A 12,500-nucleotide genomic window follows, 5' to 3' on the forward strand; every position below is an offset into this window, starting at 1 on the left:
CGAGGCCTGGCGAGGCGAGGCTCCCTGAGGACTGCGAGGTTTCCGAAGTCCTTGCCATTCAGCGCCTCTTGACGGAAACCGCCTCCTCCTCCTCCTCCTCCTCCCCCTCCTCTTCCTCTTCCTCTTCCTCCTCCCCCTCCCCCTCCTCCCCTCCTCCCCTCCTCCCCTCCTACTCGTACTTCTCTTACTCTTACTTCTGCTCCTTATTCTCAATTTCCTCTCCTACTCGTACTACTACTACTACTACTCATACTCACCCTCAACTTCCTCCTCCTCCTCCTCCTCCTTCCTCCTTCCTCCTTCCTCCTTCCTCCTCCCTCCTCCCTCCATTCCTCTATATCCTCCTCCTCCGCCACTCCTGAGTCGAGGGACAGTCGCTCTCCCTCCCTCCCTCCGTCCCTCCCTCAGCGCCCCCTGATGGAGGGAGCCAAGTCGGAGGAACGTCCCTTTATAGGGCGATAGAGTGCGGTCGTGTACCACATACGACCATACCCATACGTGTATGGTCGTATGTGGTGCCATCGTACGAAATGGATTGTTGCGGTAGTCGTAATAGCAGTAACTAGTAGTAGTAGTAGTGGTGGTGGTGGTGGTGGTAGTGTTAATAGCGCTGACGGTTTTAATTGTTGAGTTGTGTGGTTCTGTGTTGCAGTAGTGGAAAGAGAAGAGAAAGTGGCGGAGAGGTTGTCGCGCTCGGCTTAACGGTTATGGTCTCTGTAATTGCGATGTTGATAGTGAAATGGTGGTAATTGGGTTGGCTCTGCCGGTAATTATGGTTGATGGCGGGAGCTCCGCTGGTATCGGGTGAAATAATCGATGTTACCGACGAGTGACAATTTTTTTTTTCTTTTTTTCACACTTGCTTTTAATGGCGTAATCATTTTGAAATGGGTGTGCTAACTTTATTGATTTAAGTACTTGAGAATGGGAGATAGATGAGAGTAGACGGAATTTAAGTAATTGTAATGGCTAGTATGCTCGAGTTACATGCATGTTTATATATGTATATTATGTATATGTTTATGTTTATACTATATATATATATATATATATATATATATATATATATATATATATATAATGTATATATTCGTATTATATGTAAATATATGTATATATAATTATATATATATATATACATATATACATACACATATATAAACATGAAATGAGTTCATTATTATTTTTAGTGAGGTGGGTATAAGGAAAGTTTCCTAATTACATTTGTACCAAGGAAGTCACGAACGGTTGGCTTGATCCAGCAATAGCAGAATGATTCTCGCTACTTCTAACATTAAGTGAGCTTAAAAAGGATCTGAAACGAATAGTGTGTTAGGTCAGTTTTGCGATGCGCAGACTGTGCTTGCTTGGCCTCCTGTAATGATATGAGAGTAAGTGATGTTGCATTGATAATGGCGTGTGCTTGTGCAACAAATCCTGTGTGTGGTCGTCCATGCAATGAGCCCCTCATCCTCCAGCAAGGCCCCTCACGATCTTTAGCCCCCCCCTCCCCCACCCGTCCCCCCTTTCAACCTCCCATCCCTCCCTCACGATCTCTCCTCCCCCACCCTTCCCCTCCCTTCTCCTCTCCTCTCCTCTCCTCTCCTCTCAACTTCCCATCCCTTGAGGCCACGTGCTCTCCCTCTTGCACATTTTCCGCCTCTTGGGTCGTGACAGCCTCGCCCCCTACGCTGCGTTAGCATTGCCACGTACGTCCTTCTCGCCCCGGGACCCTGAGGAGTTCCCTTCGCCCTGGTCCTGTCACCGTAGGATCGGCACATTCTAGCTACACCTCCTTAGCGTCGCAGTTGGCCGCGCTGTGGCCCGTCCTGCCCTTCCTGACTCTGGCGGCATCGCAGAAAGTGAGGCTACGGTTCTGTCCCTCTCTGTCTATATATTTTCCGCCATCTCTCTATCCTCTTCCATGTTTTTTTTTTTTTTTTTTGTTATCACACGCTCGTTCCAGCGCTCGTGAAGACACGGTAAGGAGTGAAGTCCGTCGAACGGCACGTGCGTTTCTACGGGGGAAGGATGGATGCGTGCTGCACGGAGGCTGGCGCCACGTGACGGAGTTGGTATATGTGCTGAACACGTTGTCGGGAGACGTAACTGTATCGCTTGAAGCCATTTGCCTTCGCTCGGGTTTGTATCGAGTGTAGAGGGAGCATTTCGAGTGTATGGGGGATGAGTGTGCGGGAAAATAGATTGCGTTTCGGCCTGAGGCGGAGAGAGAGAGAAAGAGAAAGAGAAAGAGAAAGAGAAAGAGAGAAAGAAAAGAGAGAGAGAGACATACAGAGAGAGAGGAGAGGAGAGAGAAGAGAGGCAGGGAGGCCCCAGTGGTGGTGACAGCTGCCTTGTGGCCGTACCGTATGACCCCCCGCCTCACCTCGCCCTCCCATTCTCTCTCCGTCGACGAATAGAGAGAACCCAGGCCTTCTCGTCTCATTAGGAATAAAATGTCAGTCGAAAGCTCGAAGCCGTGTCGTGTCGTGTCGTGTCGTGACGTAACTGATCTTTCGTTACTCGACTCCCGTGCAGCATCCCGTGTCAATAGGGCGGTGATCTTTAGGCCTCGCAGGATGCAGGATGCCGCCAGTCGAGAGTTCGGCGGCGGAGCGGAGGGCGAGCGTGTTCGAGAGGGCCTGGATTTCAGATGGAGAAGAGAAGAGAAGAGAAGAAAAGAAAAGAGAGAGGAGAGGGGAGGAAGTATGGTACCGCGGCTTGACCTACGACGGTGCGTGGTTGGTGAAGGTCGTGTGGGTTCCTGGTAGGCCGTACCTTCTCGCCTCGCCGGCACGCTGGCTGCTGGTTGCTGGTCTGCTGTTCGGCCGTGGCGAGCCGGGCAGGGAAGCTTCACGAGGGGGTTACAGTGCTAACCCATGTCTTCCTTTCCGTCCCTTCGCTAGCGGGGAATCGTCTTCGGAGATTGTCAGTAGTTAGACGGTATCTGATCTCGGCGCTGGAAATGAAGGGAGAGAGAGAACGCGTGAGATGTACGAGAGAGAGAGAGAGAGAGAGAGAGAGAGAAGAGAGAGAGAAATAGAGAGGGAGGGAGGGAGGGAGGGAGGGTGTGTCTTATAGGCCAGTTCGCTACATCGATCCCATTGACCCTCGAAGCTGTCGTGGATGTGACGTAACGGCGGGCCACCGCAGGCCACCGCAGGCAGCTAGGCAGCTATGAGATGCTCCCACCACTTCCGTCTTCACTTCCCAACACTCGCTGCCTTTGTTGCTCGTTGCTCGTTGGACGCGCACCTTCGAGGATTTCGCTCATGTCTCACTCAGGGTGGAAGAAGTAGGGGTGGGGTCGGGTGTGTGGGGTGGGGTGTGATCTCTGCATCGTACCATGAGTGGATTCCGCCATGCAGAGGCGCGGGAACGGTTTGTATTTTTTTTTTTTTTTTTTTTTTTTTTTTTTTTTTTAGGGTTTTTTTTGTTGTGGAGAGGCCCCTTGGGAGCCCTGGGAGCCGGGATCGTGTTATTGGGAGATGTGGGGAAAAGTAGGGGGAGGGCACGAGGGGCGTTTGGAGAATGGGAGGGACCCTGGTCTGCTACCTGCCATGTTTATCCCAACACTGGAGGCTCTGTCCTTCTCCGCCTCCTCCTTTCCATTCTTTTTTTTTCTCTCTCTCTCCACTTCCCCCTCCCCCTTCTCTTCCTCCCCCCTCCCCCTTTCCCTCTTTCTCCTCCTCCCCCTCCCCCCTCTCTCCCTCCCTCCCACTCAGTCTGTAATGATCCATAGAGATTGAGAGGCTTAGAATGTGAAGTGGATGAGAGGAGAGGGAGAAGACGAAGGAGAGGAGAGGATGAGAGAGAAAGAGTGAGAGAAGGAGAGTGGGAGGAAGGAGAGGGGGGCAGATAGAGAAGCTGAGAGAGCGATGTAGAGGGGGGGGAGGGGGGACCGAAGGTGTGACTTATAGCCCAGATCGCTACAATAGATCCCAGGCCACCGTCGTGCGTCGTGGATCCAACACTCGCTGCCTCCACCGCAGGCCTCGTGCAGGCAGCTAGGCAGCTATGAGATGCTCCCACCACTTCCGTCTTCACTAGAAGTAGGGGTGGGGTCTCGTTGTTGATTTCGTGCGGCGGTGTTGGATGTACCATCGTACTCATGGTGGGGTCCGGGTCAGGGTGGAGGGGTCGGGTTTGGTAATGGGTGGGGTGTTTTTTTTTTGTGTTTTTTGAGGTGTTTTCTTGTGTTGTTTTTTTTTTTTGGTTTTTTTTTTTTTTTTTTTTTTTTTTTTTTTTTTTTTTTTTTTTTTTTTTTGTGTTTTTTTAGTGGGGGGGGGGGGGGGGGGGGAGCCCTGGGAGCCCCGGGGATTGTGTAGGAATCAGGAGGGGCGAAGGGAAAGGGGGCCCCGAGGGAATGGGAGAGGGCCCCTGGGGCCCTGGGAGGTTACCGCCATGTGTATCCCAACTCACCTGCCAACACTGTCTCTTCTCGCCTTCTCTTTCCTTCTTTTTTTTCTCTCTCTCTCTCCACTTTCCCCCCCTCCCCCCTCCCCTTCCTCTTTCTCCTCCTCCCCCTCCCCCCTCTCTCCCTCCCTCCCACTCAGTCTGTAATGATCCATAGAGATTGAGAGGCTTAGAATGTGAAGTGGATGATGGCATTTGAATGACGTAATTGGGGCAAGTTCCGGCGCCCACGGTTTTTGGAAAATAATTCTTGTTCGAGAATTCGCGGGAATGAAAGGGATTTAGTGCTGAAGGCCGCCCAGCGCTGCTTTTTTTTTTCATGAGATTATTTTCCGTATCCTATCTTTTTTTTTTTATCCAAGTCATAGGTATTATGTAAGGAGAAAGCCACCCGCCAGATTTAAGGGGTGAAATTTCACCGCGATGTGAACAGGCGAGGGAAAGCAAAAAATTATCCCACGTGAAAAAAAAGAAGAAAAAAAAAATCACAGCGGCGGCGGATAACGGGGGAGGCGATCCCGGCGTGTCACACTTGTAGGCCAAGGTGGTAGTGGTGGTAGTAGTGGTGGTGGTGGTGGTGTGGCCACGTGGTCCCGGGCGCCTGTGGTCAGAATACCTTTAAACCACATTATTACTGTGATAGGCCGAGATGGATCCCTTGCCTGCCTGCCCGTCTGCCTGTCCGTCTGCCTGCCTGTCTATACCTATACCTACCTGCTTGCGTGCTTTCCATGCTTGCCCCCCCCTCTCATTCTCTCTCTCTCTCTCTCCCTCTCCCCCTCCCCCTCCCCCCCCCTCCCCCTCTCTCTCCCCCTCCCCCTCTCCCCCTCTCTCTCCCCCTCTCCCTCTCCCTCCCTCTCCCTCTCTCTCCCCCTCTCTCTCTCTCTCCCTCTCTCCCTCTCCCTCTCCCTCTCCCTCTTTTGCTCTTTCTATTCAATGTTGTGAAGACGTAGGAAAAAAAGTAGTAGATGTTTGTGTATTATATATGTTTATGTATATGCGCACATCCATACACGTGTACTTATGCGGCGTGGTAAGGTTTCTCTACGATTTTATCCTGTAATGTGTGTATTTTTCTTATATATAGCCTGTATTGTGTATTTTTGTTTATATATATATATAGTCTGTATTGTTTTTTTTCTTCCTTATATTTAGTCTGGCTTAAATATACTTAGTGATTATCTGTAGTATGCCGTAGTAACTGGATAAGTAGGTAAGGACGTGCTTCGCCATATGCGCATAATTAGTTTATTATTAACCGGATTTGCATACTCGGCAATTGGTCGTCGTATTTCGAAACTTTATCGCGATGCCAGCAGCATAAAGTGGCTCTTCTGTCACAAGTGACTATATCCTGCCAGCTCTTTGGCTGAAACCGCTGCCCGGATCAAAAGATAATCGTATTTCCGTTACGAGTACTTACGTAAGAGAGAAAGAGAGGGAGAGGGAGAGGGAGAGGGAGGTATGCATGTAGTGCATGAGGAATTTGTGCATGGCGGTTTTGCCGTGTAGCGTGGCCGAAACGCAGGTGTAATGCGATTGCATTGCTTGTGGTGCCGCATGCATGCATGTATGTAACAGAACGAGGGTTGAAAGGGGGGGGGGGCATCGTAGCGTGTGTACGTGTGTCGGGATATGTGCACTTACGTGGCATTTGTGCGTGTTGTGTTTGGCGTTACGAGGGTGTATATGAAGGGTTGAGGGACGTGCATCGCGCATACACTCTGGGACGATTAGAGCGACGTGTATGCAGGGAGTGTAACGTGCACGTGAGTGTAGCACGCACGTGGTCGCGGGAGGCTGCGAGCTGCACGCGGGATCACAGAGGACACAGCAGCAGCCGCTCAGCACACGCCATGTTATTGATCACACACCTCGCCACTCTCTTAAGCGAGCTTCGGCTTCTTAACCGGGTTTGGCTTCCCTCGTTTCGGCCTTTTTGAGGGCTCGGAGGTTTAGCTCGAGGAGGAGGAGTGAGGAGGAGCAGGAGGAGCAGGAGCAGGAGCAGGAGCAGCAGCGGTGACTCGAAAAGGGGATTTCGTCTTGTCTCCTTGCTGGGAGAAACAGTACATCGGCTCGGTGCGTTTCTTCATCTTATTCCTCCTCCTCCTCCTATCCGTGTCTTTTTAAAGCTCCTGGAGCCTCATCCTGGGCGCGGAAGCTGGCTATTACCCAATACCTGAAAGAGAAAGAGAGAGATGGATGGATGGATGGATGGATGCTGTCCGAACGCCGTCAACCTACACCGGGAGAAGCGGCGTTGCCGGCGTGGCCTACCGTACGTAAGCTTAGGCCAGTGTCATTAGGCACGGAAGGACAGCGGGGAAGGAGGAAGCTCGGCCTCGCTATGTTTAGATACGTTCATGACAGCGAACCAGAAATACGTCGGTGGGTATCAGAGAGAGAGAGAAAGAGAGAGATAGAGAGAGATAGAAAAGGGAATGGAAAGTACGTGTGATAGATTAAACTCTGCTCGTTTTCACGTATATTTTTTTATCGGTTTGTTTATGAGTGTTATTTAGTGTTATTTATTTTTGTTGTTGTTTTTAGCTAATATTGTTCTTGTTAGGGATTTGGTTAGTAATCGTTATTATTATTGCTGTTGTAATCATCATCACTATTATTGGTACCTTTTCACCGTGCATGTGTGTTAATATTTCGTAAGTGTGTGTGTGTGTGTGTGTGTGTTTGTGTGTGTGTATGCGCGAATATTTTTAGCATTGTTGCTACGTGGAAATGCACTCTCTCTCTCCTGACAAAAATTCAGATCATCGGATTACAGATCATTATTTGCCAAGGAAATAAGTGATTGGAAAAGTTCCCCGTGCCCTTTTGTAATATTGAAATAACCTTGCTTAATGTGCTTGCGCAAATATCTGATAAAATTGGTTGCGATATTTTTTCCAAGGTTGCAATGATGATGCTTAATGTGCTTGCACATATATTTGATAAAACTGGTCTTTACTAGTTTGCGATTTTTTATCTGAAGATTGCAATGACTATTTTTTGAGTGCCCCAAAAATGTTAACAGAAATTTTGCCTTGTATTATTTACGTCACGGACCGAGAGGGTATTTTTGATGCGGATGCTCTACAGAATTCGGAGAGTGGTTTGATGAGTGTTGTCACCTGCTTTTTTATCTCTATATCTATATGTTTATTTATTTATTTATTTATTTTGATTGTGTTTATTTTGCTGAGGAAGGATAATGTGGAGTCATGGCCATTCAGGGAAGGGGGCAGGGGGTGGAGGGAGGGAGGGAGGGAGAGAGAGAGAGAGAGAGAGAGAGAGAGAGAGAGAGAGAGAGAGAGAGAGAGAGAGAGAGAGAGAGGGTGGGTGGGTGATCGGGTGAATGGAGGGAGGGAAGGGAGGGAGGGAGGGAGGGAGGGAGGCCTGAGCGAAGGGAGGGAGGGAGGATGAGGGTGATCGGGTCAATCGAGGGAGGAAGGAAGGGAGGGAGGAAGGGAGGAAGGGAGGAAAGGCGGCCGAGGCGAAGGAAGGGCGGGCTTCGAGACCCAACTATTAATACCCTATCCTCCCCGGCGGCACCTGAAGGACTGACCCTTGACTTTTTAGAGTGTCCAGTCGAGAGAGAGGGGGGGGAGGGGAAGGGGAAGGGTAGAGGGGGGGATGGTATGGGCAGAGATGGTCTTCGTGGGATATTTGATTGAAGGGAAGATGCATTAGTAGTATCTGTTTTTCCTTTTCTTTCTGCCGCTATCTTTTTTTTTCATTTCTATCTTTTTCTCTTCTCCTTCCCCTCCCCCTTCCCCTCTTCCCCCGCCCCTTCAAAGAATGTGTGAATACTCGGATCTATTTCTTTAGGCCTACCTTAGGGAACCCGCAGAATAAGTTTCGGAGAAATAACGAATTAATAGAAGCGGGATATTGCCTCTTCGCATAACCCTGCATGGCAACGCATGGCCTTGTTGGGATTTGGTTTAACATGTGACCATGATTAGATAACGATTCAGTCATGAAAATCTGATTCGTTTATGATGTCATGATAAATGTGTGTGTATTTTCCTTATGATATATATATATATATATATGTATATATGTATATATATATATATACCCATAGATAGATAGATGATAGATCTGCAGTACAGCCAAAGTACCGGCACCGGAGTGAGAGAGAGAGAGAGAGAGAGAGGAAGAGAGAGGGGGTGGGGAGTGGAGTGGGAATGGGAGTGCTGGAATGTGTTACGTGTGAAAACTATTGAGCCAGCCGTGGTGCGCGCAGCTCGGAGTCCGGAGGGAGAGTGAGCACTCGGGGGGCGCGGGTAGCAACAGCAGCAGCGCTCGGCCAGGGGGGAGGGGGCGGCTGGGAGGGAAAGGGGGACGGGGGAGGGGGGTGAATCGCGCACGCGCTCCATGACCCTCTTTGTTACCGCGTGAGCCACCGCGTGCTGACCCACCACTGCCACCACCTCCTCCTCCTCACCCTCCTCCTCCTCATGCCTCCTCTTCCTCCTCTTCCTCACATTCTTTATATTCCTCCTACTCCTCCTATCCCCCTTCGCCTTCCCCCCTCCTCTTCATCCTATCCTCCTTCGCCTCCCCCTCCTCTTTCTTTCTTCTCCACCGGTTCCTCCTTCTTCCTCCTCCTTCCTCATTCCTTCTCCTCCTCTTCCCCTTCGCTTTTCGCCAAGCACGCTGCTGTTCGCACTCAATTGCAGACCGAAATGATGGATCTGCTCGTCTATGCGGTTGTATTAATCATGGCGTTGTATAGATATATGTGCGGAAATACATACATATATTTACATTTTGTTTTTATCCGCGTGTGTATTATTATATATATGTGTGTGTGTGAGCGCGCGCAGACTAACATAGTGAACGCGCTAATTATTTTTAGGTTTACGTAATATTTCTTATCAGTTCCCGAAGTGGGTTGTGAGCGAGGTTTTGTTTATCGAGGCCTCGCCATGAAAACAGACCGTGATTAAACATGGCTATTTGGGTTTTAAGTGCAATTGTGTTGCAGTTTTGATTGCGCTGGCAGGAGCAGCCCGCCGGCCGGAGGATAATCATTTGCATGGCACACACGCTTCTCATATGTAGATTATTCGTAGAATATTCTCGCATCATTTGTGTGTGTATTAATTGTTTGCTTTGGAGACGTTCGTTGTTTGATCTCGAGTTTACTTAGTGTGTGCCCATGCTCTCTCTCTCTCTCTCTCTCTCTCTCTCTCTCTCTCTCTCTCTCTCTCTCTCTCTCTCTCTCTCTCTCTCTCTCTCTCTCTCTCTCTCTCTCTCTGTGGTGGGGGGGGGGTGGATGTTTTGTGCAGTGTGATATTCCTCTGTTGCAGGGGAAGGAGTCTCGTTCTGCATATTGTACGTGATACTGAGTGGATTTCCTTAGGATTCGGATAGTTTTTGCTGGGAAGTGTTGTGCGCGCCTTCTTTCTCTCCCTCTCGCTCTGTCTAGGCATCCATCCATCCAAATATGTATATCTATTTCTACATCTTCATCTACATCAACATCTACTCCTTTTCTTCCTCTCCCTTTTCCCCCCCCCCCCCTCCACTCCTCACTCACTCGACTCTTTTGACCCTCTCCGTTGGGCCACTCTTTCACTCACTCCTAGTCTCGTTTAACATTTCAACTTCCCCTTTTCTCTTTGTCTTTGTGGCCGTATAGTTTATGGGACAGGAAACCATGTGAATTTCGCTTAAAATGATGTATAGTCTCCGTCACACTGAAAGAACACACACACACACACACACACACACACACACACACACACACACACACACACACACACACACACACACACACACACACACACACACACACACACACTTGGCACCAGTGACAGCCATACAATTTTCTACGTTTTGTCTTTTTCTTAGTAATCGGTGTTTTTGTGTGATTTTTTGACAGATGATTAAAGTTGTTAATATAAAGCCCCCGCGTCCTTGGACCCCCCCCCAATAAAAGTGACAGTTGTATGGGCTACATTAGTAACTTATTCAATCTTTCCTAAATAAAAAAAGTACAAGTGTTCGTATTGCCCTAGGAGGGAGGGGGAGGGGGAGGGGGGAGCGCGTGGAAGGGCAATGGTGAAGCATTGATGGCGACGGTGAAGCGCTGATGGCAACGAAGGAGGAGGAGGCGGAGGGCAAGAGGGAGGGGCGGGCGAGCGGAAGCTGTGTTAAGGCCAGACATGTGCTGGCATCTGGGCGCCACATTGCGTAGGCCTATCATGGCGAGGAGGAGGGGAAGGGGGAGGGGGAGGGGTGAGGGCTTCCTACATTTTCTTCTTTGCTTTGTTTGTTTTTATTTCTTAGTTTGGGTGGGAGATATTGTTTTTGATTATGCTTATTGTATGTACGCGCGTGAATGTATTTTTTTTTTGGGGGGGGAGGGGGTTGTGGACGGCCTCTCTTAAGTGGTAGAATGTCTGCTAAGAGACCTTGGCTAAGTAATGTCCATCTCTCCATCAGTTGTTTTTTCGCTCCTGACCATATAAAATTTTCGTAAAAGTTTTGAGTGGTGACCCAGCGAAGGAATCATTTTGATTAGCCAGCAGGTTAACTAATTGCCATTGAAGTTTTCACGAGGGGAGGGGAGCAGGGAGGGGGTGGGGTAAATGAGACCGAGGCTTGAGACTAATAAGATACGGGTTTGAAGCTCTTCTTCCAAGGATTACCAACAGCCATGGAGGCAGTAAAGATGTACATGGTCGTTCGGAAAATCTACGGACTCAGAACCACCACACACACACACACACACACATACATACATACATACATACATACATACATAGAGAGATATATGAAAGACTCCATTGTGTGGGTCTCGGAGCACGGACGTCCATGGTTTTCCAGCCGCGCGAAACGTCCATGCTTCGTAAGGGGGGGAGGGGGGGTCTTCTGTCATGAAACGTATATTTTTTTGTCACTTCTCTTCTTCTCCCCCTCTCCTTCTCTTTCTCCTTCTCCTTCTCCTTCTCTTTCTCATTCTCTCTTTCATTTCCTTCTCCCTTCCATTCCCACGGGACTCGTACGTAATAGTGTTTTCTCGGGAGGGATGTACACACACCTCTCTCCCCGTGGACCTCATACGTCAAGGGAGAGAACACATGGGGATGGATTGAAAGCCCCGTGTGTGTATGTGTGTGTATGTGTGTGTGCGTGTGTACTCTCTCGCTTCCGCGGTCGCGAATCCCGACTCCTCGGCGCCCTTGTTTTGCTTCGCCCTCGACTCCACGCTTCTCCCCCCTCCCCTTTTCCTCTTATTTCTCATGCACACTATTCTCTCTCTCTCTCTCTCTCTCTCTCTCTCTCTCTCTCTCTCTCTCTCTCTCTCTCTCTCTCTCTCTCTCTCTCTCTCTCTCTCTCTCTCTCTCTCTGTCTCTCTCATCTCTCCTCTCCTCTCTCTCCTTCTCTCCCTCCATTTCTCCTCTCCCTGTCTCCCTCAGTATGTCAGGTCGAATATGTAGAAATTGACGCCGGACTGATACGGCTACGGCGGTTTTTTTTTTTTTTGGGTGGGGGGAGGGGGGTGGCAGAGGGTTTTCTTGGAAACGCACGGAGTAGCAAGCTCCCTTAAAGAGGTGCGTCGGGGAGCACACAACTGCGTAGATCATGTTAGAGACTTTAATATGAAGGTAATATGCGTCTTCGAGTTAACCGGGGATCCTACTAAGCTCGTACCTGTTCTCATGTTTGATAACCTTGAAGGAAAAGACAAAAATCTCGCCTGTTATATCTATCTCGGTAAGTGCGGAAATTTACGACCAGCGCCTAGTGTTTTTTTTTTCTTCTTCTTCTATATAATAGTCAGACAGCACAGGGTACGAAAGGGATTCTGTTCCGTTGCCCGTTTTTGTCATCGATTCAGATTTGCAAGAGCCGCGTGATGTCTCTATTGTTCTCCCATTAGGACAAGAGGTTGGGAGGGTTCAGGGGGGAGGGGGAAGGGGGAGGGAAATGGGGGCACGGAGGGGTAGAGGGAAGAGGAGAGGACAAGGGGGTGGCGGAGAGAGGGAGGGCGAGCATAATAGAGCGGGGTGCGAATCGCAGGTGGAGAAGCAGCAGGTGGCAGCTGGCTGGCAGGGATCGTCTTTCGCGGC

General features: G+C 49.5%; 1 protein-coding gene across 9 annotated transcripts in view; it reads left to right on the forward strand.

Moving 5' to 3' along the window:
* Positions 1–12,500, forward strand: part of Pi3K21B (phosphatidylinositol 3-kinase regulatory subunit alpha) — a 531,983-nt gene that overhangs the window by 507,104 nt on the left and 12,379 nt on the right. The gene's annotated exons all lie outside the window — the stretch shown is intronic.

This window comes from Penaeus japonicus, unplaced genomic scaffold, assembly GCF_977035675.1.
Source record: "Penaeus japonicus unplaced genomic scaffold, GWHDUDI00000001_assembly GWHDUDI00000027, whole genome shotgun sequence".
Taxonomy (NCBI): Eukaryota; Metazoa; Arthropoda; class Malacostraca; order Decapoda; family Penaeidae; genus Penaeus; species Penaeus japonicus.